The 27,550-nt window shown below is 37.8% G+C and overlaps 1 protein-coding gene and 2 pseudogenes across 12 annotated transcripts in view; all 3 read left to right on the top strand.

Annotated features, from left to right (window-relative positions):
- Positions 1–27,550, top strand: part of DISP1 (dispatched RND transporter family member 1) — a 224,916-nt gene that overhangs the window by 57,259 nt on the left and 140,107 nt on the right. The window lies entirely within an intron of this gene.
- Positions 2,580–8,835, top strand: LOC147356869 (methylglutaconyl-CoA hydratase, mitochondrial pseudogene; annotated as a pseudogene). Its single transcript, XR_015143588.1, has one exon. The product of XR_015143588.1 is annotated as a methylglutaconyl-CoA hydratase, mitochondrial pseudogene (transcript).
- On the top strand, positions 4,189–5,182 carry LOC147356870 (methylglutaconyl-CoA hydratase, mitochondrial pseudogene; annotated as a pseudogene). Its single transcript, XR_015143587.1, has one exon. The product of XR_015143587.1 is annotated as a methylglutaconyl-CoA hydratase, mitochondrial pseudogene (transcript).

Below are 27,550 nucleotides of genomic sequence, written 5' to 3'. Positions count from 1 at the left end.
TTGGAGTACCACAGTTAAAATTTTAAAGGGGCTGATTAGAGTTGAGTGCATCCTTTTTGCCTGTAAGATAGAGAAACAGGAAATTAATGATACAATGTATACATGTGTGTGGGGGGAGTGACTTTGTAATAATATAAAAGATTAGAGAGTATATTGGTGGCATTAAAATTTCATGGGTGAGCATGATTGGGGGAAAATGTCTAAAAAGGCACCTTAGGGAGATGATAGAAACAACAATGTTATATATTGTTGTTCAGTCACTAAGTCATGTCCGGCTCTTTTGCAACACCATGGACTTAGCCCTCTAGGTTCCTCTGTCCATGGGATTTCCCAGGCAAGAATAATGAAGTGGGTTGCCATTTGCTTCTCCAGGGGATCTTCCCCACTCAGGGATCAAACCCGTATATCCTGCATTGGCAGATGGATTCTTTACCACTGAGTTGCCAGGGAAGCCCACACCTATATAGGGTAGTTATTATCTCTTAGTTCATATATAATTACATTTTTATGTCAGTGCATTTTTATATTATGTCAGTACTCTTGTCTGGAAAATCTCATGGACAGAGGAGCCTAGTGGGCTGCAGTCCCTGGGGTCACTAAGAGTCGGACATGACTGAGCGACTTCACTTTCACTTTTCACTTTCATGCATTGGAGAAGGAAATGGCCACCCACTCCAGTGTTCTTGCCTGGAGAATCCCAGGGACAGGGGAGCCTGGTGGGCTGCCGTCTATGGGGTCGCACAGAGTCGGACACAACTGAAGCGACTTAGCAATAGCAGCAGTACATATTTATATGTAAAATATGTACTATTTTGTATACTATGTATTTTATATGTATATAAAATACACATATACATATGTGTATAAAATATACACATGTATTATATATATAATTTATATACATATAAAATATGTACTATGTTATACTTAACATAGCATATTTTATATGTTAATACATATTTATATGTAAAAATGTACATTTTTATATTCTGGATGCTGCTGCTGCTGCTGCTAAGTCGCTTCAGTCGTGTCCGACTTTGTGCGACCCCATAGACGGCAGCCCCACCAGGCTCCTCTGTCCCTGGGATTCTCCAGGCAAGAACACTGGAGTGGGTGACCATTTCCTTCTCCAGTGCATGAAAGTGAAAAGAGAAAGTGAAGTCGCTCAGTCGTGTCCGACTCTTCGAGACCCCATAGACTGCAGCCTACCAGACTCCTGTGTCCATGGGATTTTCCAGGCAAGAGTACTGGAGCTAGCCTGCTTTAAACAGCAAAATATCTAATATTGAATAGAAAGCCCTGTAATAACATGGCATGTGTTGATTTCATCTCCCAAATCTGCATTTATCATGTGATTTAGCATTCTTAGAAGTTTTAAAATTTGTTTTTTATTATCCTGCATGAACTTGTCATTTGAAACTAAAAGTACAGATTTCTTTTTTATTTAGCATACTTATTTTTTAGAGCATTTTTAGATTTATAGGAAAATTGAGTGGAAATACAGAAAATTCCCATATTCTTTTCCCACTTCCATCCCCACCCCGGCAGTTTCTCCTATTGCTAACTTTTTGTGTTGTACAAGTCTGTGAGTTTTGATGACTGCATAATATCATATATACATCATTGTAGTTTCATACAGAATAGTTTTACTGCCTTAAAAATGTTAAATGAATGTTAAATGAAAATAAGAAGTCCTTTTTTCGACCCACCTTTCCAGTCTGACTCCAAGAAACTACGGTTAATATTTTCTGGCATGTATTTTCAGAATTGTCTTGCAATTTGACTTTTTAATGAAGCAATGAATTTTGGACCTCTTTCCATATGCTCTGTGGAGATACTGCCTATTTTCCAGTGGCAGCCGAGTAAACACTCTGGAACCCTCTTGAAAGAATTTTGAGTGACTGTGGGGACCAAGCCCACAGTGCATTTGCTTGGAGCAGTGCTCTTAGGAGGAGACCGTAAGGTGCATAGCTAAATGCTACACAATAATGACACTTTGGTATGAAAATTGAATGTTACAACATAGTCATGGTTTTAGGATTATTGAACACATAATAACGTATTATTAACTGGAAGATGAAGAAGTGCTCTGACATATAGGCATACATGTATTACGTTCACTTCATGAGTACCTTTGTCTAAATAGAAAAGCTTTTACTTAATATTATTCAAGACTTAATAATAGTTCCTCCTTCTGGATATTTTAAACCTTTAAATAGCTTTCATTGATTATATAATTAAATGCTTGTCAAAGAGTGTATTGTGTTTTCTCTTTGAAATATGGAATTTGAGAAAAATGTCATTCAGTGAGGTTATAAGGATGTTTCAGGAAAAAAAAAAATCAGTCATCGTTTTAAGCTTCCCCATAAAGTTATAAGAATATCTGCTGTGGAAAAAAGATTTCTGAATACTCCTGCATGATAAATTCTTGATATGTGTTAATTTTAGATATAAAAATTAGGCATTGTTCAATTGACCTGGTAGACTTTTAAAACTAATTATGAAAGATAGAGAACTTAGTGACAATTCAAATATATGCGGGCCTTTTGCTGTGTTCTGTTTACCAGTTTTTTATTTTTATTTTTATTTTATTTTTTTTTACTGTGTGTAGGTTTCTTTTTTTTTTTTTTTATTCTTCCAATTTTATTTTATTTTTAAACTTTACATAATTGTATTAGTTTTGCCAAATATCAAAATGAATCCGCCACAGGTATACATGTGTTCCCCATCCCGAACCCTCCTCCCTCCTCCCTCCCCATACCATCCCTCTGGGCCGTCCCAGTGCACCAGCCCCAAGCATCCAGCATCGTGCATCGAACCTGGACTGGCAACTCGTTTCCTACATGATATTTTACATGTTTCATTGCCATGCTCCCAAATCTTCCCACCCTCTCCCTCTCCCACAGAGTCCATAAGACTGTTCTATACATCAGTGTCTCTTTTGCTGTCTCGTACACCGGGTTATTGTTACCATCTTTCTAAATTCCATATATGTGCGTTAGTATACTGTATTTATGTTTTTCCTTCTGGCTTACTTCACTCTGTATAATAGGCTCCAGTTTCATCCACCTCATTAGAACTGATTCAAATGTATTCTTTTTAATGGCTGAGTAATACTCCATTGTGTATATGTACCAGTTTTTTAAAATAATTTTATTTATTTATTTGTTGTTTGGCTGTGCTGGGTCTTGGTTGCTGCACAGGCTTTTCTCTAGTTGCGGTGCTGCAGGGGCTTCTCGTTGCGGTGGCTTCTCTTGTGGAACATGAGCTCTAGAGCCCACACGCCTCAGTAGTTGTGGCACACGGGCTCAGTTGCTGTGTGGTATGTGGGATCTTCCCAGATCAGGGATTGAACCTGTGTCTCTTGCATTGGCAGGCATTACCAGTCTATTGAATGGAAATGAGCACCCTTTATTAGAAAACCAAGTGATAATTTGTTTTGGTGTTTTTCTTACCTTTCATATTCATCATTGAATAATTTAGTAATATGTACTTTAAATGAGTCATTTAATTTACATTCATAGCAGCATTATTCGTGATAGACAAAGGAAGCAACCCAAGTGTCCATCAGTGGATGAATGGGTTAAACAAAATGCAGTATATACATACAATAGAATATTATACAGCCTTAAGAAGGAAGGAAATTCTGACACATGCTATACAACCTTGAAGACATGCTAAATGAAATAAGCTGATCACAAAAAGGCAAATACTGTATAATTCTACTCATTAGGTAGCTAGAGTAGTCAGAGTCATGGAGATAGAAAGTAAAATGGTGGTTTCATTTATTGTTTAATGAGTGTAGACTTTCAGTTTTACAGGATGAAAAGTTCTGGACACAGTGTGTCCACACTGTACACAGTGTGCTTGTATTTAACACCACTGAGCCGTACACTTAGAAGTGGTTCAGATGTTAAATTTTATATGTATATTCTACTACAATTAAAAAATTAAAAAAATCAATTTCAGGATAGACACAAACTAATTTTTTCCCGTGGAGTAGTCTAGCAAGGAGTAGAGAAGTCTAGCCGTTTGAGAGACTTTTCCCAAGATTGTACTATCTCATTACCTAAATATTTGGAAATATGTTGCTGGTTCAAATTGCTATGACAGTGCAGAGGGAGAGGATTCGTTTGGTAAGTACTGTCTGTTCTTAAAAGGATATATAGACTGAGACAACATGGCGGTGGCAGCTTCCGCGGCACCTGGGGCCTTGGGCACTTTGCAAGCCAGCCGTGCCCGCTTGGTGGCCGCTTGCTGTATGCGGCTAGGCGCCAGGTGCAGGCTGCCCGGCTCCTGGACGTGCCCGCGGGTCGACTCGACATGGGCCCGGGGCTGGACGCCCGCGGCCGGGGGAGCGGCCTGGCAGAGGGGCTACAGCGCAGAGGTGAAGACAGGACGAGCTGCGGGTGTGGTACCTGGAGGAGGAAAACCGAGGAATTGTGGTGCTTGGAATAAACAGAGCCTATGCCAAAAATTCACTGAGTAAAAATCTTATAAAAATGCTTTCAAGAGCTGTGGATGCTTTAAAATCTGATAAGAAAGTACGGACCATAATAGTCAGAAATGAAGTCCCGGGGATATTCTGTGCTGGTGCTGATCTTAAGGAAAGAGCCAAAATGAGTTCCAGTGAAGTTGGTCCTTTTGTCTCCAAAATAAGAGCAATGATTAATGAAATTGGGGGAACACAGCGACTGCCACGTGCCATTGGGATGTCCCTAGGGAAAGAGCTCATCTTCTCTGCACGTGTGCTTGATGGCCAAGAAGCCAAGTCAGTGGGCTTGATCAGCCATGTTCTAGAACAGAACCAGGAGGGGGACGCTGCCTACAGAAAGGCCTTGGACCTAGCAAGAGAGTTTTTACCTCAGGGACCTGTTGCAATGAGAGTGGCAAAATTAGCAATTAATCTAGGAATGGAGGTTGATTTAGTAACAGGATTAGCCATAGAAGAAGCATGTTATGCTCAGACCATTCCAACAAAAGACAGACTTGAAGGTCTTCTTGCTTTTAAAGAGAAAAGGACCCCTCGCTATAAAGGAGAATAGAAGAAACAGGAATCTTTAAAATGCCAATGTAATAAATAATACTCCTGGAAGTACCTTTCAGATCCACATATGCCTCAGCACCTGGAATTGCAGTGACCAAAGTGAAGAACGAGTTATCTGTGTACTGAATTAAGTACCTGGAGTGGGCCCATATGTGTACTTTTTTCAAATATGTATCATCATACTCATTCAGCTTTGTAAGCTAGTTGTGTATACTGTCAAAAACACCAATTCAAAATTAGGTATACATTTTTAAATACCTCCTGCATATGAGGCTTTCTGTTCTTTTTTTTTTAATGTGAATAATTTATATATTATACACTCTAGGAAAACATATTGATTGTATGTCTCCTGTGCTATAGTATGAAAATAAATTTTATTTCTATACACCAAAAAAGAAAAGGATATATAGACTTAAAGCTTTAAAAATTTCTATATGAGAGTTTTCTTTTAAAGACCATTTATTTGACTATTTTATTTGTATCCATTGTTTTGTGTGCATGGTGTCTCCAAGTCAAATAATATAATCTAGAGGTTATGAAGCTACGTAGATATAAGGTCAAGTTAGAAGATTTCTGTGTCATAATGCTAAGATGCGAGTTGAAAAGTATAGCCTACCCACAACAAAAATGTGAGGATATAAGAGCAACCATAAATCTGCTTCAGAGAAAAGAGGCAAATTGCATGCTTCAAATTACTCCTGTTCATTTTTCTCATAGTGATCAAATTATTTGATAACCGAAAACCATATTAGTTTCTTTCAAGTTTAACCACCACAGCCAGGCTTTCATATCCAACATTCTTTAATTAGCTGCTCGGTTCTGAGAGAAGAGTAATGAGAAAATGTGTTTGGATACACTTGTCTGTCTGTTTCACCAGCCTTCAGCTTTTATTTGCAATACATTTAGAAGGGTTCTTTAAAATATGATGACAGCAACAAAACCACATTACTGTGCATAGTTACACCATTTAAATACTATGTAAGTGTCACATTTTCTTTAAATTCTTAATAAATTCAAAAGTGAGCAGAGTACCTGATTAGTCTTGGGTCACAGATTTTATCTTAATTATCTCTTATTTTATCGTGTTTATCTCTTAATACCTAGCCCAGTGCTAGGAAAATAAGCTATTAGTAAATGTTTGAATGAATGAGTGGCTAAATCAATGAACATGTACTCATTTGTGAATTGGAATAAATGCAAGTTTCATCTATAAATCTTTCTTTTATGAATATAATGTTTCATTTGCCTTCCCATGATTGATCTCACCCTTATGGATTCTGTGTCTGCTTATGCTATCAATTACTGTAAAAAAGTATTGAAGTCACAGTTGGAAATGTGAATTTGTCTGTTTCTTTTTTCATTCTCTCCAGTTTTGCTTCATATAGTTTGAATCTCTTTTTTGAATGGGCATGCATATTTAGAATTGCTGTGTCTTTTTGATGAATCAGCCCCTTTGTCATTATGTAGTGTTCCTCTCTACCCCTGGCAATATTCCTTATTCTCAAGTCTACTTTGTCTCATTTTAATAAAGCCACTCTACCTTTCAATAAGTAAGTAAATAAAGAAAAATGAAAGCTTTTTACCACACTTTCTTTAAAATAATTTTCTTTTGTAATAGGATTCTATAACAACAACCTTTATTTGCAAATGTGTATTTAAAGGTATATTTAACAAAAATTTGTATAGTGCTTACATGTGCCTTGTACTGGTCTCTGTAGGTCATGAAAACTCCTTGCCCAGTTTGTCCAATGCTGTGATCTAAGGAGTTCTGAAGATTCAAACTTTAGTCGAGTTTGAGTTCGATTATTTCACAGATCAAGACACCAATTCATATTAATGGTTATATGCAACCATTCTTTAAAGCCTTTTGGGATACTTCTTAGTACCTTGGTTGTTTGAAGTCCCTAAATAGTTACATTTTTAAAAAGTCTGAATTCACTGTGATATTTATTAAACAAAACCTGTCATCTTTTTGAAAAATAAGGAATCATCTATTACATTCAAATATAACTATAGCAGAAGGCTTAAATATGAACCGAGCACTATTTGTCTTATCAGGTATAGCTGCTTTAGAGAAGAGTAATACCTACGTTTCTGTTTTTTAAACCTCATACCTTCCCTTTTCACCCAAGTAACTAGTACTCTCACACATACAGTGTCTGACAGAAATTGCTTTGTTGTTGTTGTTCAGTCACTCAATTGTGTCCTGCTCTTTGTGACCCCATGGACTGTAGCACACTCATGCTTCCCTGTTCTTCATCATCTTCCAGAGCTTGCTCAGGCTCATGTACATTGAGTCAGTGATGCCATCCAACCATCTCGTCCTCTGTTGTCCCCTCTGCTTTTGCCTTCAATTTTTCCCAGCATCAGGGTCTTTCCTGATGAGTTGTTTCTTTGCATCAGGTGGTCAAAGTATTGGAGTACTTTGACTGAAGTACTGAAGCTTCTGCTTCAGTCCTTCCAGTGAATATTCAGGGTTGATTTCCTTTAGGATTGATTGGTTTGATCTCCTTGCTGTCCAAGGGACTCCCAAGAGTCTTCTCTAGCACCACAATTTGAAAGCAGCATTCTTCTACTCTTTATTTTTGTGTTTTAAAAATAGCATTTATGCATTTGTTTCCTAAAATCTTGTCAAACCAGTGTTCTTCCCAGGCTTTAATAGACCTGATGTGTTCAGGTTTCCTCCAGCTCCTTTCACTTTCTTTGATATTGTATATTCCTTGTGGTAAGCGAAGCATGGTGTAGGATCACCTGTTTTGTAGAAATGGGGAAATCAAGGCAAAGGTTAATTGGCTATTTTAGGAATGGAGGGAAGGAGGCTTTCAAATGTCACTCAGAAGCCAGGAATTTGGTATTTTTATAGGGAAAGAGTATTATGGCTAATTGAGCAGACTTTATGAACTTAACTTTTTAATGCTTGATTCTACACTTAAGTATTAAATCTTTCAAGTATTATCTGTATCAGTACTAACTAATCTGCCTTTCATTATATAATGGATAGCTGATCCAGCCTTTCCTTTTAAGAAAATCCTTGATGTATTAGATCGTTAAAACAAATTCTAACATTTGGTGTTCATTAGTGTTGTGACCGAAACAAAAACATTTTAATGGTTGATCCCAGAGTATTTTGAAGTTAGTATAACTTTGCTGGAAAGGTATTTAAGCTCTAGTATCAGTTGCAAATAGGCCATGAGCCAGTTTTCAAAGCTGTTTCTAAGACATTGAGTATGTCAGACTGCAAAAAGTACATTATGTGGCACTGTGCCATGTGGCAAGGAGACAGAATGAAACAATTACAGTGGGATTTGTATCGATAATTGTGTTTCTGAGTAAGTAGTTTAAGATACTATGAAGCAAAGTTTAGAATAACTCCCCATCCTATTCAACAGTCACTTTATTTGTTTGAAAGAGGTGTTTTGAATATAAAGAAGAATGAGAATTGTTTGATAAATGGTTAAGACTTCAGGCTCAGCATTTAGGATTTGTATCTAATTGACCTGGCTATAAAAAACTGCTGATTATCATTTATCTAGCAAGGTAAAATAATGACTATGTAATCTAGTGATTTAAAAGGTAAAATTTTCACTGAAGGTAGCTCACTGCTTATTCTTAACAAAAATAGTTCTTCTTTTAAAGAATACTCAAATAATTTACTTGTGGTACATGCCAAAAAAAAAAAAAGGGCACAGTTAATGTTATATGCATATTTGAAATTGAAATTTTGTACTTCATTTGCCATCCTAATGCAAACAAGAAACTGAAGAGAGAGTAATTGGATTGATAGTAAATACAGCCTAATAGTTACATGTGTGTTTTGGCATTTAACCATAGACATTATTACTTGCAAGAGCTCTTTTTTAAAAAAAAAAAAAACAAAAAACAGCGTATTTTTTTATTCAGAGTTGTCTTCATTAGTGTAATTTTTCAATGTAAGATAAAAGGTTTAAAATTCACATAACTATCAGATCTGTTTTCAACAAATGTTTTTGAAGCATATGTAGATTTGCAGTGTTATTCACATTACCACAATAAACATTTCCTAACACAGTCCTTTATGAGTTTCTGGTTGTTTGAACATGTTTAGGCTGTTTTGAATTATTTTTATTATGACTGAACTGATTTGTTTTCATATGTGTATTTGTGTATTTTGGCTTTTCCAGATCTCAATAGTTTAATGCCAGTTCTGTCAGAAGATAATTTTGAAGCCTTACTCTTCACTTTTTTTCCCCTCTCTGATATACAGCTTTTTGGTTGGAAATACATTTGAGGATGTAGTATTTGGAGTGTGTGAATCACTTGGTGAGCTTCAATATTTAGACTAATTTATAGTGAAGCTGAATTTTCAGTGGCTAATCAGTATCCTTTATTTGATACTTTTACTCAAGTAAACTGCAAATTTGTCAGGTTGAATTTAAGGGTACTTTGAAAAAATATTGATTTTCTATCTTTAATTTTGAAAAAATTCAACTCAGTTAAAAATTAGGTTTTAGTTTTTAGCTTATTAATGGGTTTTTGTGTTGGTTATTGTTTATTTTGTTCTCAATTCACATGATGGAACCTTGCTGTTACCATAAAATGTCATTGTATCCAAATAGGCTTGAGTAATTTTTAAAATCACCCTTATGATATTTCAGTAATTTTCTGTTGTTTCTTGAGCCTATTCTTTTGAGTGAATGTTACCTTCTGACTTTTCCTGTGTTAGCCAGTATGATTTGTATGCAGAGTAAGAGCTATGTGTGTTGATCAGGGAGAAAAAAAATAGAAGATGGGTCAGTTTGTTGGAAAGCATTTTCAATGATGTAAACACTGACATACTGACTAATAAAAGTGTCATTTTTATGATGATAAATAAGTGTAGGTAGCAAAAATGAGAGAGTTTAAGAACTGGTATCAACTTCTGACACTCTATTCAAAGGTGCAGTAAAGCTGGAAATCTGTAAAGCTGTAAGAGGAGATCATCTCCCATTTTCTAATTATGGTAAATATCGCTGTTTTATGAGTAATGGCTTATATATATTTTAGATTACTTTTAAAAGTAGATGCCATATGCACATGGTACAAAATTCAAAAAGAATAAAAGGTTGAGTATCAATCTCTCTAACCTTGCCCTTCAACCCACTTGTTCCTCTCCTTAAAGGCAACAGTAATACCAGTTTCTTAAATATCTTTCCAGAGATTTTATGTGAGTACAAGCATATATATAATGTGTGTATATATTTTATTTTACAGTTTATTATTCAAATTATAGTAAACTAATAACAGTATAATATCCTTTTTTTCCTTTTCCCCCATTTAACAACATATCTTGGAGATCATTTATTTGAGAGGTGTTAATTGAGTGCCTAGTCTGTCTCCTGGGAATACAGCAGTGAACAAAACAGACAAGGTCTCTGCTCCTATGGTGCTCAGGTTCAAGTAAGGAAGATAGAAGGGGAGAGAGAGAGAATACTAAAGTAGGGTTATATGGTAAAAAAAAAATGACTAGATTAGGTGCTTAGGAAAGGTCTCTGAAGAGGTGACTTAAAAAAAAATTCTCTTTAATTTAATGTATATTAACTGTTCTAATATTCAGAATACTTCTGAAGTTCATATTATTGTTAATCTTTCTTGTATTTATGAAAAACAAGTTGTGAGTGAAGTAGTATTTGTATCATGAGTTATAAGAGAGGGGCACCTGGAAGAGCCTGATGGATTTCAGAGCCTGAGATCTTCCAATTTTAGCTGGAAGAGATATGCACCCCGCCATGAGGCATGCCCATTAAAAATTCCTTAATGGATCTGGGGTTTGTTTTCTAGATGTTGACAGTGTTCTGCTGTTAGTGGTGATTGTTGCAAAATGTACTAAAAATAACTAAATTGTACAATTTAAAATGGTCAAATTGGCAAAATTTATGTTCCGTCAATTTTATCTCAATAAAAAATTGTGTAAATAGTAAATGTAAAAAAAACAAGCAAAAAAATTATTTATTTTAAATTGAAAGATAATTGCTGTATAATATGGTTTTGGTTTCCACCAAACATCACCATGAATCAGTCATAGGTATACATATATCCCCTCCCTCTTGAACCTTCCTTCCACCTCCAAGATGGAGACCGGAATGACGCAAAGGGACTGGCTGATGAAGATCAGAGGAAAGAGGCTCCAGGGGCTTTAGGAAGGCCAGTGTAGATGGAGCATGGGAGGTGAAAGGGATTAGATGGGCAAGAGCTAGGTGGAACAGGGCCAAGGCAAAGGATTTCATTTTTAAGTGTGATGAGAAGGCATTAACAGGTTTGTTTATTTGCTCATTTGTTTTTGTCAAGACTATGATACCTGCTTTAAGTTTTTAGAAGGTAATTCTGACTGCAGTGAGAATTACAGGTTGTAGATATGGGTGTGTGCAGAGCTGCTTGGTTTCCATTGTACAGATGGATGGAATGTATTTACTTAGTCCCCTTTAATGGACCTTTAAGTTGTTTTCATTCTTGAATTTTTTTTTATATGAACAATACAGTTGTACATTTTTAATGTACAAATCTTATTTGAAAAATTTAAAAATAATTTGAAACAGTGTTGAAACAGGATGATTCTTATAAAAGAGAACTAATAATATGCACCTAAACTTTGTACTACCAAATAAAATTTTGCAGGCGGCCAAATACCTTTACCCTGAACACACAGTGTGGGGGCCAGGGCAGTATCAGAAGCATTACAGGACCTCAGTAACCAGTGTGGAATAAACATTTTTGAGTCTCTCAATTTTATTTTCTTTTAAAATTAACTTTATTGAGATGTAATTTGTGTATAAAATGTTAAGTGTATAGCTTTAGGTATTTGACAACCATGTAACTACCACTGCAATCAAGATACAAAATATTTCATCCCCTAAAAAGTTCTATTGCACACTTGTACCCTTCAGTTCCCCCTCCTGCTGCTAGCCCCAGGCAACCACTGATCTGCTTTTGTCACAAATTTAGAACAAATGGCACTATACAACACGTCCGCTTTTGTGTCTGGCTTGTTTTGCTCAGCGTAATATTCTTGAGAGTCATCCATGTTGTATATGTGAGTAGTTTGTTCCTGTTTATTGCTGAGTAGTTTCTGTTTTATGGGTATATCACAATGCATTTATTCATTTGTTTGTTAATGGACATTGGGGTTATTTCTAGTTTTTTTGCCCATTATGGATGAAGCTTCTGTGAACATTGGTGTATAACTCTTTGTGTAGAAACATGTTTTCATGTCTCTTGGGTTAATACTCAGAATTGCTGGGTCACATGGTGAGCTTATGTTTAACTTGAAGAGAAACTACCAAATCGTTTTCAGAGTTGTACTGTTTTACATTCCCAGTAATTATATATGAAAGTTCTAGAGGCTTCACATCCTTATCAACTGATGATAGTGTTAGTCTTTAATTTTAGCCATTTTGGTGGTTGTGTAGCGGTGTCTCATTTGGTCTGAACCTGTATTTTTCATGTGTTTATCTTCCATCCATATAGCTTCTGTGAAATGTCTTTTCAAGTCTTTTGCCTGTTTTTGACTTGGGTTTTCTTCTTGTTATTGAACTTTTAAGAGTTCTTTATATATTCTGGATACAAGTAGTTTGTTGAATATTTGTATTGTGATTATTTTCTTCAGTCCGTGCCCTGCCTTTTCATTTTCTTGATGGTGGTTTTTGAGGTATACATTTTTATTTTGATGAAATTTAGTTTACCTATTATTCTTACATGGTTTGTACTTTCTGTACCTTCTCTTACCTTAAGAGATCTTTGTTGAGCGTAGGGTTTTGAAGATTGCCTGTCAGATTTTCTTTTGGAAGTGTTATTAACGTTTTTAGCTTTTATTTTTAGGTCTGTAGTCCACTTTGAGCTGATTTTTGTATAGATTGAATATGAATTTGTGTGTGTGTGTAGTCAGTAGAAACCTGCTGAAAATGGTTGTATACGGAGACAGCTTTAGTGACAGTGTAAAGGTTGTAATGAGAAGGTGAAAAGGTGAATGGTGTGAGTTAATAATGACCTGAACGAGAACACCAGTCATGCACATGGCATTTTAGAGATAGCATTGGATCGGGAGGAAAGATGAGGCTAAGCTTAAGGTTCCAGGAAATAGTATAGTCTGTAACCAGGACTGGAATATAGGATAAGGAAAAGATTTATGATGAATGGACAAGGGTCCTGTTTTCACACTACTGAATTATGTGATAGCTGGATCTTTAGTCCATGTTCAACACATGCACACATGTTGGGGCATAGCCAGATTCTTAGAACATTTCTTTCTTTAACTCACTATAACCAGTTTTCTATGTTGTTACATAGTCTCCATTATGTTAATTTTTATGGCTTTACAATTTTTAAGTTTTATAGTGAAGCTACTCAGAGAAGGCAATGGCAACCCACCCCAGTACTCTTGCCTGGAAAATCCCATGGACGGAGGAGCCTGGTAGGCTGCAGTCCATGGGGTCACGAAGAGTCAGACACGACTGAGCGACTTCACTTTCACTTTTCCCTTTCATGCATTGGAGAAGGAAATGGCAACCCACTCCAGTGTTCTTGCCTGGAGAATCCCAGGGACAGGGGAGCCTGGTGGGCTGCCGTCTATGGGGTCGCACAGAGTCGGACATGACTGAAGTGACTTAGCAGCAGCAGCAGCAGCAGTGAAGCTACTATATTTGTAGTATAAAAGAATGATGTTAAAAGTTGTTTCCACTGTGTTTCTCTCCATCCATCACAGCATAACTGCTAATAAAATTATTCTTTCAGTTTTTGTCTAGATATGCAGGCATACACTTTTCACATAAGTAAGATTGTGTTATTTTTGTTTTGATTCTCCAAATTATCCTAGAAATGGCCTATGAAAATGGGTTACTTCAAGCTGACTTGTGTCCTTTTAACATGTCCCTGGTGGCTTAGACGGTAAAGCGTCTGACTGCAGTGTGGGAGACCCGGGTTCAGTCCCTGGGTTGGGAAGATCACCTGGGGAAGGAGATGGCAACCCACTCCAGTACTCTTGCCTGGAAAATTCCATGGACTGAGGAGCTTGGTGGGCTGCAGTCCATGGGGTTGCAAAGAGTCGGACACAACTGAGCGACTTCACTTTCACTTTGTGATTGTTTGAACACTTTCTTATATTCTTTCATAACGACATATTCTCAGCTCATTTTGCACTTTGCCTGCCTAAGCCCTGTACTCAGTCATTTCTCCAAGCATCTCTGGTTCTTTTTAGTGGAGAATGGTACTTAGAAACAAAGATCTAGATATTAACTGTGATCATTGCTACTAAGGCCTCATTGTTTTTAGGTCCTATCATCATACAGAAGATGGAAATTATATATAAATGTGTGTATATACATATAGGTATATATACACACACACATATATAGAATGTACATATGTATACTTACTTTTATATCTGCCTATTTATATAAATAATCATGAGTTCATACCTATACCTTTAATTGTAGTCCAATATCATGGGCTTTTCCCCTTGGTTTTCCTCTTTCCTTGTAAGGAAGCCTGTCTTCCATTGACTGCAGTATATTTGTTTATTTGCTCAGTTCCCTTGTACATCACAAATCTTGTGGGTACAGATGGCCAAATTTTTCCTGCAGGACATGCCAACTCTTCTTTCTCCAGCGGCTGTGTCCAGCCCAAGGGAATGGGGAAAAAGGTGAAAGAGAAGGGGGGTGGGGAAAGGTCTTCCTCGTGAAATTTGGCTCAATTACCCCATTGGATTAAGAGAACTAAAGAAAGGGACCATACAGAATTTTAAACTTAAAAATAGTAAATCTATCTTTTAAAAAATATTTTTTCTTCCATATCACTTTTTTCTTTTCTTTTTAACATTTTAATCTTTAATAGACCTAAGATTTTAGAGAGCTATTTTAGGATCTAATTGTATTTTGTTTTTCCAAATGTTTAGTTATTCTAGCATTAATATTAACTAATCTGTCTTTTCCTCAGTGAGGTGAAATGCTCTCTCCATTGGATCGGAGAGAACAACATTGTTTTATGTTGTTCTGTTTCTATACTTTTGTGTTCTGTTTACATGTTTGTTTCATCCATCGCATGCCTGCTAGTGGGATAGTGTAATAGTACCTTGTAGGGTGACTGTGAGCATTAGATGAGAATTGCACATAAAATGAATAGATACCAGTGATATAGTAGACAATAGTCAACACATATTAGCAGTTATTATTATCATCTCAATAGAAAATGAATCAATTTTGGGGGGGTTATTTTTAATTTATTTATTTTTAATTGAAGAGTAATTGCTTTACAGTATTGTGTTGGTTTCTGCCAAACATCAACATGAGTCAGCCATAGGTATACATGTGTCCGCTCCCTCTTGAACCTCCCTCCCTCCTCCCGCCCCCTCCCACTCCTCTAGGTTGTCACCAGGCCCTGGTTTGAGTTCCCTGAGTCATACAGCAAATTCCCATTGGCTGTCTGTTTTGCAGATGGTAATGTCTGTTTCCATGTTGCTCTCTCCATGCACCCCCCTCCTCCTTTTTACCCCTCTCCCCCATGTCCACAAGTCTCTTCTCTATGTCTGTGTCTTCACTGGTGTCCTGCAAATAATTTCATCAGGACCATCATTCTAGATTGCAAAATGAATTAATTTTTTTAAAAATAGGGGAGTAAATTGCAAAAGGAAAAAGTATAGTAAGAGATATGGACATCTCTTTTTTTTCCATAAAAGCTTAGAGCTCCTAATTTTTTATACTATGCTTATAGGAATGTCAAGAACTCATATTCTTTTTATACAGATAACTTATATTTTAAAAAAGTACAACCGAGATTAAATGATAGGTGTTGTAGATTACAAGCTCTTTGAGGGCGGAGACTATGTCTTAATTCATTTAACAGATGTTTATTGAGCACCTCAGTGTGCCAGGCCCCGAGCATAAAACAAGATATAACATCCATCAGTCTTAAGCAGCTCACAATCTAGTTGGGGAAACAGATAAATACAAATAAATAAATACAAACACACACACACACACACACGGATGTTTTTAGTTGCCTTCCACTAATGTGGAAATATTTATGTCAGAACTGCACACATTCAGTCACACATTTTCCTAAACATAAGGATGGGATAATGAGAATATTTAAACAGTGTTCTTATGCTGTCTTCCTGTGAACTGTTTGTCAAAGTGCTTATTTGACCCTCAATCCCCTACCCGCTCAACCTTTTATTATATGTCACAAAGAAGACAAAAAGTCACATTTTTGGAATGTTTCTTTTGTATATTTTCTGCTTTTAAAGATCTTAACTCTATTACTGCATGTTTAATCCTAAATAGTGAATGCATATACTGTACTACGTATTAACAAAATGATGGTGATTTCAGTACTCATTCTAATATTATTTTCTATGAATGCTTCCTCTAGTTCTGTGACTAAAATCATGTAATTGATTTCTGTTTTTATAAGATCAAGTTAATGAATTTTAAAATCCAAGCATCTGTTCTATATATGTTCCACACCTGTGACAAGATGATTTTCACCATTCACTTATAAAAGAGAAACACATTTTTAGGAAAGGGTCCCCCAGCTTTGATGCCTATGTTCTGTTTTTTGCTTGGTAACCATGTGAAAAATACCAATTACTGAAACTCTGAGAAGAATGAAGTTACTTGTAAACCTAGTATTCATACAAAAAAGGCCCTCTAAATCAAAACCATACCAAGATGCAATAGACCAAATCTGTATAACATAAAACTTTCAGGATCAATGTAGCTAAAAAAAAATCCATGATTTGGGAAGGCAGCTTTAACAAAACAGTATTGTGAAAAATAACTAAAGTGAAACAGCTGGCAGCCAATCTGACAAACACGGACCACGTCAGGAAGTTGGGGGCTCAAACCACTGAAGTGAGTATTCAGGTAAATATTAGTGGACCATTAACAGGCCATATTTCTGTACATTTTTGATAACCTTTTAATGCATTTGAAGTGTTTTGACAAGTGGAATTATGTAATTTTCTAAGATTAAAAACCTAAATTTTCAGTTGAAATGAAAATCATGACACACAATGTTACATGGCAATTGTTTCTTAATAAAGCTGGGATAAAAAAGAAAATCATAACAATTTCAAACTTTGATGAGAGTGTAATTTAGGTTTTGGTATATGGGAGACCCTGGTTTGATTTCTGGGTTGGGAAGATTCCCCTGGAGAAGGGATAGGCTACCCACTCCAGTGTTCTTGGGCTTCCCTGGTGGCTCAGACAGTAGAGAGTCTGCCTGTAGTGCCTCATACCTGGGTTTGATCGATCCCTGGGTTGGGAAGATCCCCTGGGGGAGGGCATGGCAATCCACTCCAGTATTCTTGCCTGGAGAATCCCCATGGACAGAGGAGCCTGGCGGGCTATGGTCCATGGGGTTGCAGAGAGTGGGATACAACTGAGCGACTAAGCACAGAGCACACACACAGCGTCTATTAAGAAAGATAATGTAACAAAGTGTCACTTTCATTATTAGAGAATTTCTTCAAGAGGAATACAAATATGAGAGGTCTAGGAATGCCTTTCAAGTGGCAGAAAAACAGGTTGTATTGTGAGTATTGCTAAAAAATGTAGAGGCTGGCTTTGGGAGCAGACAACAGGTTGTTTAAATCCTAGCTCTGCCTTTAGTCTGTTGAACAGTATAGTTAACCTTTCTGTGCTTCAGTTTCTTGAGCTGTGAAATTTATAAAATAGATCCCTTAAAGTGGTTGTGAGATTTATGTGCGTGAATACATGAAAAATGCTCAGTCTGTTATTAGCACTCTAGCAGCACTTGGTCAGTGCTGTCAATAAAGTTCAGTGTAAACACATTTCTCCCCTCATGCATTTTCACTCCAACTTTCTTCTCTCTGCTTACTCTTATTTTCCCCTTTCTCTTAGTTTTCTAATTTTCCCACTTCTCTTTTTACTCCACTCCCTCCTTTGTTGTTCATGCTTTCTCTCTTTCTTTTAACTCTGCTTTCTCCCACTTTACCCCAAGATTTTATCTTTGGAAATTTCCCAGCTCCTATTCCTTTGTGTGACAGACCTGGTGGCTATACTTTTTATCCTTCATAGGTCTTCCTGTATCTCTGCCTTGGGGGCTCTTAAACCTGAGATCTTTGAATGTCCTTCAGAGGGCCTAAAGAACCTCTGAAATTGTATATAAAATCTTATGAAGAAGCGATTTTTAAGGGGCAATTTCCATTTCCACTGGTTGCTCAGAAGGTAAAGCGTCTGCCTGCAATGTGGGAGACCTGGGTTCGATCCCTGAATCAGGAAGATCCCCTGGAGAAAGGAAAGGCAACCCACTCTGGTACTCTTGCCTGAAAAATCCCATGGATGGAGAAGCCCGGTAGGCTACAGTCCATGGGGTCGCAAAGAGTTGGACACGACTGAGCGATTTCACTTTCACTTTTCCATAGTTCATTACCAGGGTTTTAGAGAGTTTCACAAATTCTCCAAGGTTGAGAACCATTGCTTCATGGAATATAGCAGCTACCCTCCCTTCCAGATGGTTTCTTGGGCCTTTGACCGTTTGCCTCACCGGTATTGGGGCACGTCTCTAAGTGCTCACTACTCTGTTTTCTGTGCTCAGAGGCCACCTGAGATTTGTACCATAGTAATTGTTATCAAGGAACTTAATTTCCAGGTGATTCATCAATTGTTGCATTACTGTGTTGTGATTTCATATTTATATGTATCAGCTTCATTTTAAAAAATGCTAGTGGTTTTAGAAATACAACATTACGTATTCCATAAAATTATTTTCCCTGTTTCAAATATTCATAACAAATGGCCAGCTTAATGTAAAACAAAGTAGATATTTCTCAATTTATTCTTATTTTCTATTTCTGGAATCAAAGCTCAATATTCTGGAAACTCAATATTTTGAAGCCAGTTGTACAGTGAAAAAGTATATTTGGAATCAGTTATAAATTCATTAGGAAAAATATCCCATATTGACAAGCATTTGGGGTTTCTTTTAAGCCTTTGAAGGAAGGCATGTCAACTATGACAAAACAGTAATGTAGACTTTTAGTGTTTTTTTCTAGTTGGTCAAAGAGCCAAAATTGTTTCCTTAACTAAAATCGGCATTCACATGAATCATCACGACAGCTTGAAAGTTTTAGAACTCCTCTAGGAAAAGGAGATACCCAAGTATCACATTCTTCATATATCTTATCGTGTGTATAAAAGTCTAGAGAAGAAAAATATTCCTTTGAAAACAGTGCTTCTTTCATCTCTCTCGTGATTATTCTAACCTCAAAAATAAAACACCCATTTTCAAGGGCTTTGATTCTACTGGGGAGTAATCAAACCAAATTAACAAGCACAAACCCCATGTCCTATCCCACCCACCCTATCTCTTTAAAAAATTACTGGTGACCAGCATTGGAGAAGGAAATGGCAACCCACTCCAGTGTTCTTGCCTGGAGAATCCCAGGGACGGTGGGCTGCCGTCTATGGGGTCACACAGAGTCGGACACAACTGAAGTGACTTAAGCAGCAATCCTGGCTTCAGTTCAGTTCAGTACTCAGTCGTGTCCGACTCTTTGTGACCCCATGAATCGCAGCACGCCAGGCCCCCCTGTCCATCACCAACTCCCGGAGTTCACCCAGACTCACGTCCATCGAGTCAGTGATGCCATCCAGCCATCTCATCCTCTGTCGTCCCCTTCTCCTCCTGCCCCCAATCCCTCCCAGCATCAGAGTCTTTTCCAATGAGTCAACTCTTCACATGAGGTGGCCAAAGTACTGGAGTTTCAGCTTTAGCATCATTCCTTCCAAAGAAATCCCAGGGCTGATCTCCTTCAGAATGGACTGGTTGGATCTCCTTGCAGTCCAAAGGACTCTCAAGAGTCTTCTCCAACACCAGAGTTCAAAGGCATCAATTCTTCGGCGCTCAGCCTTCTTCACAGTCCAACTCTCACATCCATACATGACCACAGGAAAGACCATAGCCTTGACTAGACGGACCTTTGTTGGCAAAGTACCTAAAGTGTCATAACTGTGTGGAATTTAGCTAACACAGTGCCATATACATACATAACAAAAATAAACCAAGTGCCTAGTAGGTGCTAGGATATTGTTGTACAGTACTAAACACGACACCTAAGGTTCTTGCCCTTGAGAAGAACAAATACATGTATATGTATATGATACATATACACACGTATATGTACATATATTTACATATATGTAAATATATGTATGTATGTCTTCATATACAAATAGTTAAAAGTGCAGTGAAGAAATGAATAGGGCCTGAGAAGGAGTCAATTTGGCTTTATAAAGCCACCTACTAATAGTTATTTGATAGAAAAGTAGAGCTCCTCCCTTAGTCCTGATTAATCTGTTTTCTGTGTCGTAATAAAGTTGATGGCAGCCCATGATTTTTGGCTGTACCACAAAGAAGGCACTCTGGTCATCCAAAAACTTTTTGTACCTTGAAACATAAAATTTGCTCTGAAGTGAAAACATGTAGATACACATTCAAGAGATGTTGGCCACAGCCTATAGTGGGGAGTAAGGCTGGAAGAGCTTTATTATTTTTCATCACTGTCTTTCCCTAACTAGTAGATCCTTTAAACAAGGCTGAATCATAGAAGCTGAGGTCCTAGAGTTCCTGTTTTGGAAGTAGCTATGAACCCTGGGCTCTAAGGAATAATTTTAACATCACCAAAATTAGTCTGACCCTTTCACTTTTCATGTGTAAAGTGAAGTGCTTTATTGCCCTCCTTTTGTATTAGTTGATTAGAGGGGGGTCTTATTGCAGATCCTAAATATTCTGATCCAGTGTTTTGTTTCTTTTTTTCATTGTAAATGGCTACCCAGAAGACTGTGCTTTGAAACCTGAGTGTTAAGGAGGTGAGATAATCCCAATTTCTTGAGATAATCAAAATTTGAGGCAATAGGAGAGTAGCTTCTCTAGGATGCCAACAATTCTGTTTCCTGGGGAACTGAGGCAGTTCAGTCTAAATCATTTTCAAACTTTGCTTTGTAGCTTGCTGCTGCTGCTAAGTCGCTTCAGTCGTGTCTGACTCTGTGCGACCCCATAGATGGCAGCCCATCAGGCTCCCCCGTCCCTGGGATTCTCCAGGCAAGAACACTGGAGTGGGTTGCCATTTCCTTCTCCAATGCATGAAAGTGAAAAGTGAAAGTGAAGTGGTTCATTCGTGTCCAACTCTTCGCAACCCCATGGACTGCAGCCCACCAGGCTCCTCTGTCTATGGGATTTTCCAGGCAAGAACACTGGAGTGGGGTGCCATTTGTCGCTTAGGGACCCCTTGGAGAACCCTTGGCGCTCTCAGTGGAAGTAGGTTTGTTGAGAAGGGAGAAGTCTCTGCCTGTGTCCCTCCACCCTTAGCTAGGGGGCAGATGCAAAGCAAAACAAAGAACTTGAAAATAGTAAATGAATTCTTTGTCATAGAACCTTCCTGAGATAGAGGATTTGTTTACCAATTCTTGAGGATTCCAAATGAAAAGGAGCCTTATTAAGACCTTTAAGCTGGACTCCCATCTTCTTTTCTCTTTCTGCCATTCCTCCTCTGCCCCTCTCATCAGGCAGCCCTTTTGTGCAAAGGGAAATAAGAAAAAGAAATACAACAATTGAACTTTCCACACTGTGGGAGCTGTATAATATCGGTTAGAGATGATAGATGTAAACAATTGATATTTGAAAGCCTGGAAAGTTGTGTTCTTAAATTACCTAATTAAATGGGAAAATATATTATCTTCATTAAGAATATATGTAGAAGTAACTAACATGCTGAACTATTTAGAAAGCAACATATTTTAGCAACATATTTAACGAGTGTTAACCTTCACAGGATTAGCACATGGAAAATTTTTATGTACCGGTAGATAGCTCCATGTCACCATACTTGTCAAGGATGAAGTCCTCATTATGTCAGGGCTTTCTGCTTTTTGCAGTGAATCTTAGTTGGTTGCTAAGTGCTTTCCGTGCTTAATGAAACAAAACTTAGAGAGATAATTAACTTAATTTTGCAATGTAAAATGCTTCCTCCTTTTTATTTTCAAAACGTGTTTTTCTCCCTACCTTTTGAAGATATTTTGACTTATTCAAATTTTGCCTAGTATTAGAGTACCATAATTTATAAGCTGTAATAGTTTGTGATTTTAATGCTTTCTATCTAATATGCTTGGAATTTTCCTCCAATTAGAAGAGAGGCGAGACCATCATTCTCCAGTTTCAAACAAAAGAATGCAGCTGCTTGCAAGGGGAAAGCTAAACTAACAGAACATTTAATATTTTGAAAAATATGTCCTGGGGGAAAAGGCTTTTCTGTTCAAAAAGATATTAAATTATTTAGCTTGGCAGCTCCAGGGTGTGAATATTTTGAGCCCCATCACTGTCATTTATTTTTTTATTGCATTCAATTGGAAAAATTGAAAACTGTTCTGACATGGAGCCCTTTATTAGATCTCATATAAAGCTTTGGCTGCAGCTGCCTACATGTTACTGAGATCTGCATAGGCACATTCCATTTTTAGTGGATCAGTGTTTAATTTTCAAAATTCTCAGCAAATAGCAGAGCTGCAGCCAAAAATTCCTCCACTGAGATTCCTTCCGGCCCAGATGAAACTAATAGTTCCAAGCTGTGTTGCTGTCATTCATTACTAATCCAGGTATGGCTGCTTTACTGTTTTTAATTTTCTTTTTCTGAACTTAAAGGCAGTGTTTGCCTTTTTCCCATGAGAAGCCGGTGATAATGTGCCTGAAATTCCAGCAACTGGAGATAGTGGATCTTTTTCACACCGACATAACTAGGCTTTGTTTTAGGGCTAGTATAGATAGGAACTTGATGATAGACGTAATACAATGGAAGACAGGCTTACAGTAGGGTTTTAAGGAAAAATAAGGATGTATTAGGGATTTGTCCCAAGTTTTTGAAGTTGGTGTCTTGGAAAGCAGCTGTTTGCTACCATGAGATACCCTTTGATGCCACTCGCCATTTGGGGACAGAATGTTGAATTGGGATAGACAATATATTTTCATGTTTTTTAGAGTTCTTGTTATAAAATTAGTAGAACTTTCAGAAACATTCAAAACATTATCACCATTACCATATTGTTAAAATCAGAGTCATACTGCATTTTAACCTGTTTTAATTGATACTGAAAAATAGTGTGTACAAAATAAAGATCATAGAATTTGAAATTGGACAGTTCTGACTTTATCTCAGCTGGCTCTGTCCTTAGGTCAATTATATAAAGTCTTTGAGTCTCAGTTTTTTCATTTGTAAAATGGGATAATAGATTAGAGATTCTGGTCCCATCTTTGAGTCGGAAAGATTCCCTGAAGGAGGAAATGGCAACCTACTCCAATAATCTTGCCCAGAAAAGTCCCATGGACGGAGGAGCCTGGTGGGCTACAGTTCACGAGGTCGCAAAAGAATCAGGCACAACTGAGTGGTTAACTAACAACAACAGCAAATTGATACTGAAAAAACAGTTTGTACAAAATAAAGATCACAGAATTTGGGATTGGACAGTTCTGGCTTTATTTCAGCTGGCTCTGTAACCTTAGGTCAGTAATAGAAGATCTCTGAGTCTGATTTTTCATTTATAAAATGGGATAATAGATTATAGAGTTAGTGTGAGGATTAATAATATGGTAGATATAAAAATATGCCCTATGTAAGGCCTAGGGCATATTTGGTACTCAGCACATGGTATATTATATATTTATTATAAATTACCTGTCCAGTCTGTTCACATGTCCACCCATGTGCCTATTTACTTATATTTATCTTCTAGTTCTTTTTTGTTGTTGTTCAGTCACTAAGTTGTGTCCAACTCTTTGCGACCCCATGGATGCAGCACACCAGACTTCTCTGTCCTTCACCATTTCCCAGAGTTTGCTCAAACTCATGTCCACTGAGTCAATGATGCCATCCAACCATCTCATCCTCTGGCTTCCCCTTCTCCTCCTGCCTTCAATCTTGCCCAGTGTAAGGGTCTTTTCCAATGAGTTGGTTCTTCGCATCAGGTGGCCAAAATATTAGAGCTTCAGCAGCAGTGCTTCCAATGAATATTCAGGGTTGATTTCCTTTAGAATTGACTGGTTTGATCTCCTTTTTGTCCAAGGGGCTCAAGAGTCTTCTGCAGCACCACAGTTTGAAAACATCAGTTCTTTGGTGCTCAGCCTTCTTTATGGTCCAACTCTCAAATCCGTACATGACTACTGCAAAGACCATAGCTTTGACTATACGGACCTTTGTAGGCAGAGTGAAGTCTTTGCTTTTTAATATGCTGTCTAGTTTTGTCATCTGCATATCTGAGGTTATTGAAAGAAAGTGAAGAAAAACTAAAGAGCCTCTTGATGAAAGTGAAAGAGGAGAATGGAAAAAGTTGGCTTAAAGCTCAACATTCAGAAAACTAAGATCATGGCATCCGGTCCCATCACTTCATGGCAAATAGATGGGAAACAGTGGCTGGCTTTATTTTTTTGGGCTCCAAAATCACTGCAGATGGTGATTGCAGCCATGAAATTAGAAGACGCTTACTCCTTGAAAAGAAAGTTATGACCAACCTAGTTCAGTTCAGTTCAGTCACTCAGTCATGTCCGACTCTCTGCGACCCCATGAACCGCAGCACGACAGGCCTCCCTGTCCATCATGAACTCCCAAAGTTTGGAGTCTACCCAAACTCATGTCCATTGAGTCGGTGATGCCATCTGACCATCTCATCCTCTGTCGTCCCCTTCTCCTCCTGCCCCCAATCCCTCCCAGCATCAGGGCCTTTCCAAATGAGTCAGCTCTTCACATCAGGTGGCCAAAGTATTGGAGTTTCAGCTTCAGCATCAGTCCTTCCAATGAACACCCAGGACTGGTCTCCTTTAGGATGGGCTGCTTGGATCTCCTTGCAGTCCAGTGGACTCTCAAGAGTCTTCTCCAACACCACAGTTCAAAAGCATCAATTCTTCTGCGCTCAGCTTTCTTCACAGTCTAACTCTCACATCCATACATGACCACTGGAAAAACCATAGCCTTGACTAGACGGACCTTTGTTGGCAAAGTAATGTCTCTGCTTTTTAATATGCTGTCTAGGATGGTAATAACTTTCCTTCCAAGGAGTAAGTGTCTTTTAATTTCATGGCTGCAGTCACCATCTGCAGTGATTTTGGAGCCCCCCAAAATAAAGTCAGCCACTGTTTTCTACTGTTTCCCCATCTGTTTGCCATGAAGTGGTGGGACCGACCGGATGCCATGATCTTAGTTTTCTGAATGTTGAGCTTTAAGCCAACTTTTTCACTTTCCACTTTCATTTTCATCAAGAGGCTCTTTAGTTCTTCTTCACTTTCTGCCGTAACAGTGGTGTCATCTGCATATCTGAGGTTATTGATATTTCTCCCAGCAATCTTGATTCCAGCTTGTGCTTCCTCCAGCCCAGCATTTCTTATGATGTACTCTGCATATAAGTTAAATAAGCAGGGTGACAATATACAGCCTTGACGTACTCCTTTCCCTATTTGGAACCAGTCTGTTGTTCCATGTCCAGTTCTAACTGTTGCTTCCTGACCTGCATACAGATTTCTCGAAGCAGGTCAGGTGATCTGGTAGAATTTTCCACAGTTTATTGTGATCCACACAGTCAAATGCTTTGGCATAGTCAATAAAACAGAAATAGATATTTTTCTGGAACTATCTTGCTTTTTTGATGATACAGCGGATGTAGGCAATTTGATCTCTTGTTCCTCTGCTTTTTCTAAAACCAGCTTGAATATCTGAAAGTTCATGATTCACGTATTGCTGAAGCCTGGCTTGGAGAATTTTGAGCATTACTTTACTAGCGTGTGAGATGAATGCAATTGTGTGGTAGTTTGAGCTTTCTTTGGGATTGGAATGAAAACTGATGTTTTCCAGTCCTGTGGCCACTGCTGAGTTTTCCAAATTTGCTGACATATTGAGTGCAGCACTTTTACAGCATCACCTTTTAGGATTTGAAATAGCTCAACCTAGATGTCATATTAAAAAGCAGAGACATTACTTTGCCAACAAAGGTCCGTCTAGTCAAGGCTATGGTTTTTCCAGTGGTCATGTATGGATGTGAGAGTTGGACTGTGAAGAAAGCTGAGCACTGAAGAATTGATGCTTTTGAACTGTGGTGTTGGAGAAGACTCTTGAGAGTCCCTTGGACTGCAAGGAGATCCAACCAGTCCATCCTGAAGGAGACCAGTCCTGGGTGTTCATTGGAAGGACTGATGCTGAAGCTGAAACTCCAATACTTTGGCCACCTCATGCGAAGAGTTGACTCATTGGAAAAGACCCTGATGCTGGGAGGGATTGGGGGCAGGAGGAGAAGGGGACGACAGAGGATGAGATGACTGGATGGTATCACCAACTCGATGGACATGAGTTTGGGTAAACTCCGGGAGTTGGTGATGGACAGGGAGGCCTGGTGTGCTGCGATTCATGGGATCGCAAAGAGTCGGACACTGAGCGACTGAACTGAACTGATACCTTTTAAGTATTTGAATAAATGAATCAGTAAATAGCCCTGTTGTTAACTCTGTATATCCTCATGGCTGTGACTGGTGCTTGGCATGAGGTAGATGTTGGTTAAAACTTTGTTGAAGAAATGGTTCTTTACTCTCCAGTATCTTCGTTTTTAACTTTCAAACAAGGTGAGATATGACTCCATAAGAATATTCTTGTTTTCTCCCGTATACAGAGTGAATCTAGTTAGATTACTCAATGAATATAAAGTCAGTCCTTTTTCCAATAAGAAAAAGTCATAAATAAAAACAAAATTGCACTATAAGAAAAATAGTTCCTTTGTTTTGTTTAAAAAAGCTCAAATGTGGCCTTCACCATTGAAAAGTTTCAGCATTTCTAGTTACAAAAATTGTAGCTTGCGGAGTCCGTCTGGCACATTTTTCACATTTGTCAGCTCTGGTGATGTAAAATATGTTCTTCATCTGAATTCTCTTCCTATACCCCCTGCCGTCAGGCAAAAAGAATTTACATTTCACTGCTGCTTGTCATTAAGCTGCTATAAACAAGAATGCTTGACGATAACTTACGAGCAAGGGACTTGAAATTTCTGATAACCTTAAGACTCATTGCCAAATTATATTACTAACTCTGTGAATAATCTGGGGAAAACAGTAGGGTTTCATTCACCTCTGCCCTCAAAGCTTATAGATTTACAATTTAGGACAGCCATTAGTGATGGTACCTCTTGAAGTGGATTTTTTTCTCCCTTAAACCTCAGGAAATGTGGTCTATTTCTCTCTTTGATGTAATTAAAACTAACAGCTCCTTGCACATAAACTCTCAGTTTATCCCTAAAAAGTTGCTTAAAAATTACTCTATGTTTAATTTTTCTGTTTAACTAAAGTATGTTAGATACAGCATGTGCAAGGTAATCTATACTGTAGCATTCATAATGTATAATTTCTCATGTCGTACAACCAGAAAAGTAGGAAAGAAAAAAGAGAGTTAGTTTTATGTTAAGAATGACTTTTCTATCAGATTGACTGGGAATTGATTATTTTTGTTTTAAA

The sequence above is a fragment of the Bos grunniens genome, chromosome 16, assembly GCF_055505025.1.
Source record: "Bos grunniens cultivar Pamir isolate PY7600 chromosome 16, Bosgru_T2T1.0, whole genome shotgun sequence".
Classification (NCBI taxonomy): Eukaryota; Metazoa; Chordata; class Mammalia; order Artiodactyla; family Bovidae; genus Bos; species Bos grunniens.
The sequence above is the reverse complement of the archived record's forward strand: the minus strand, read 5'-3'. Positions and strand labels throughout refer to the sequence as shown.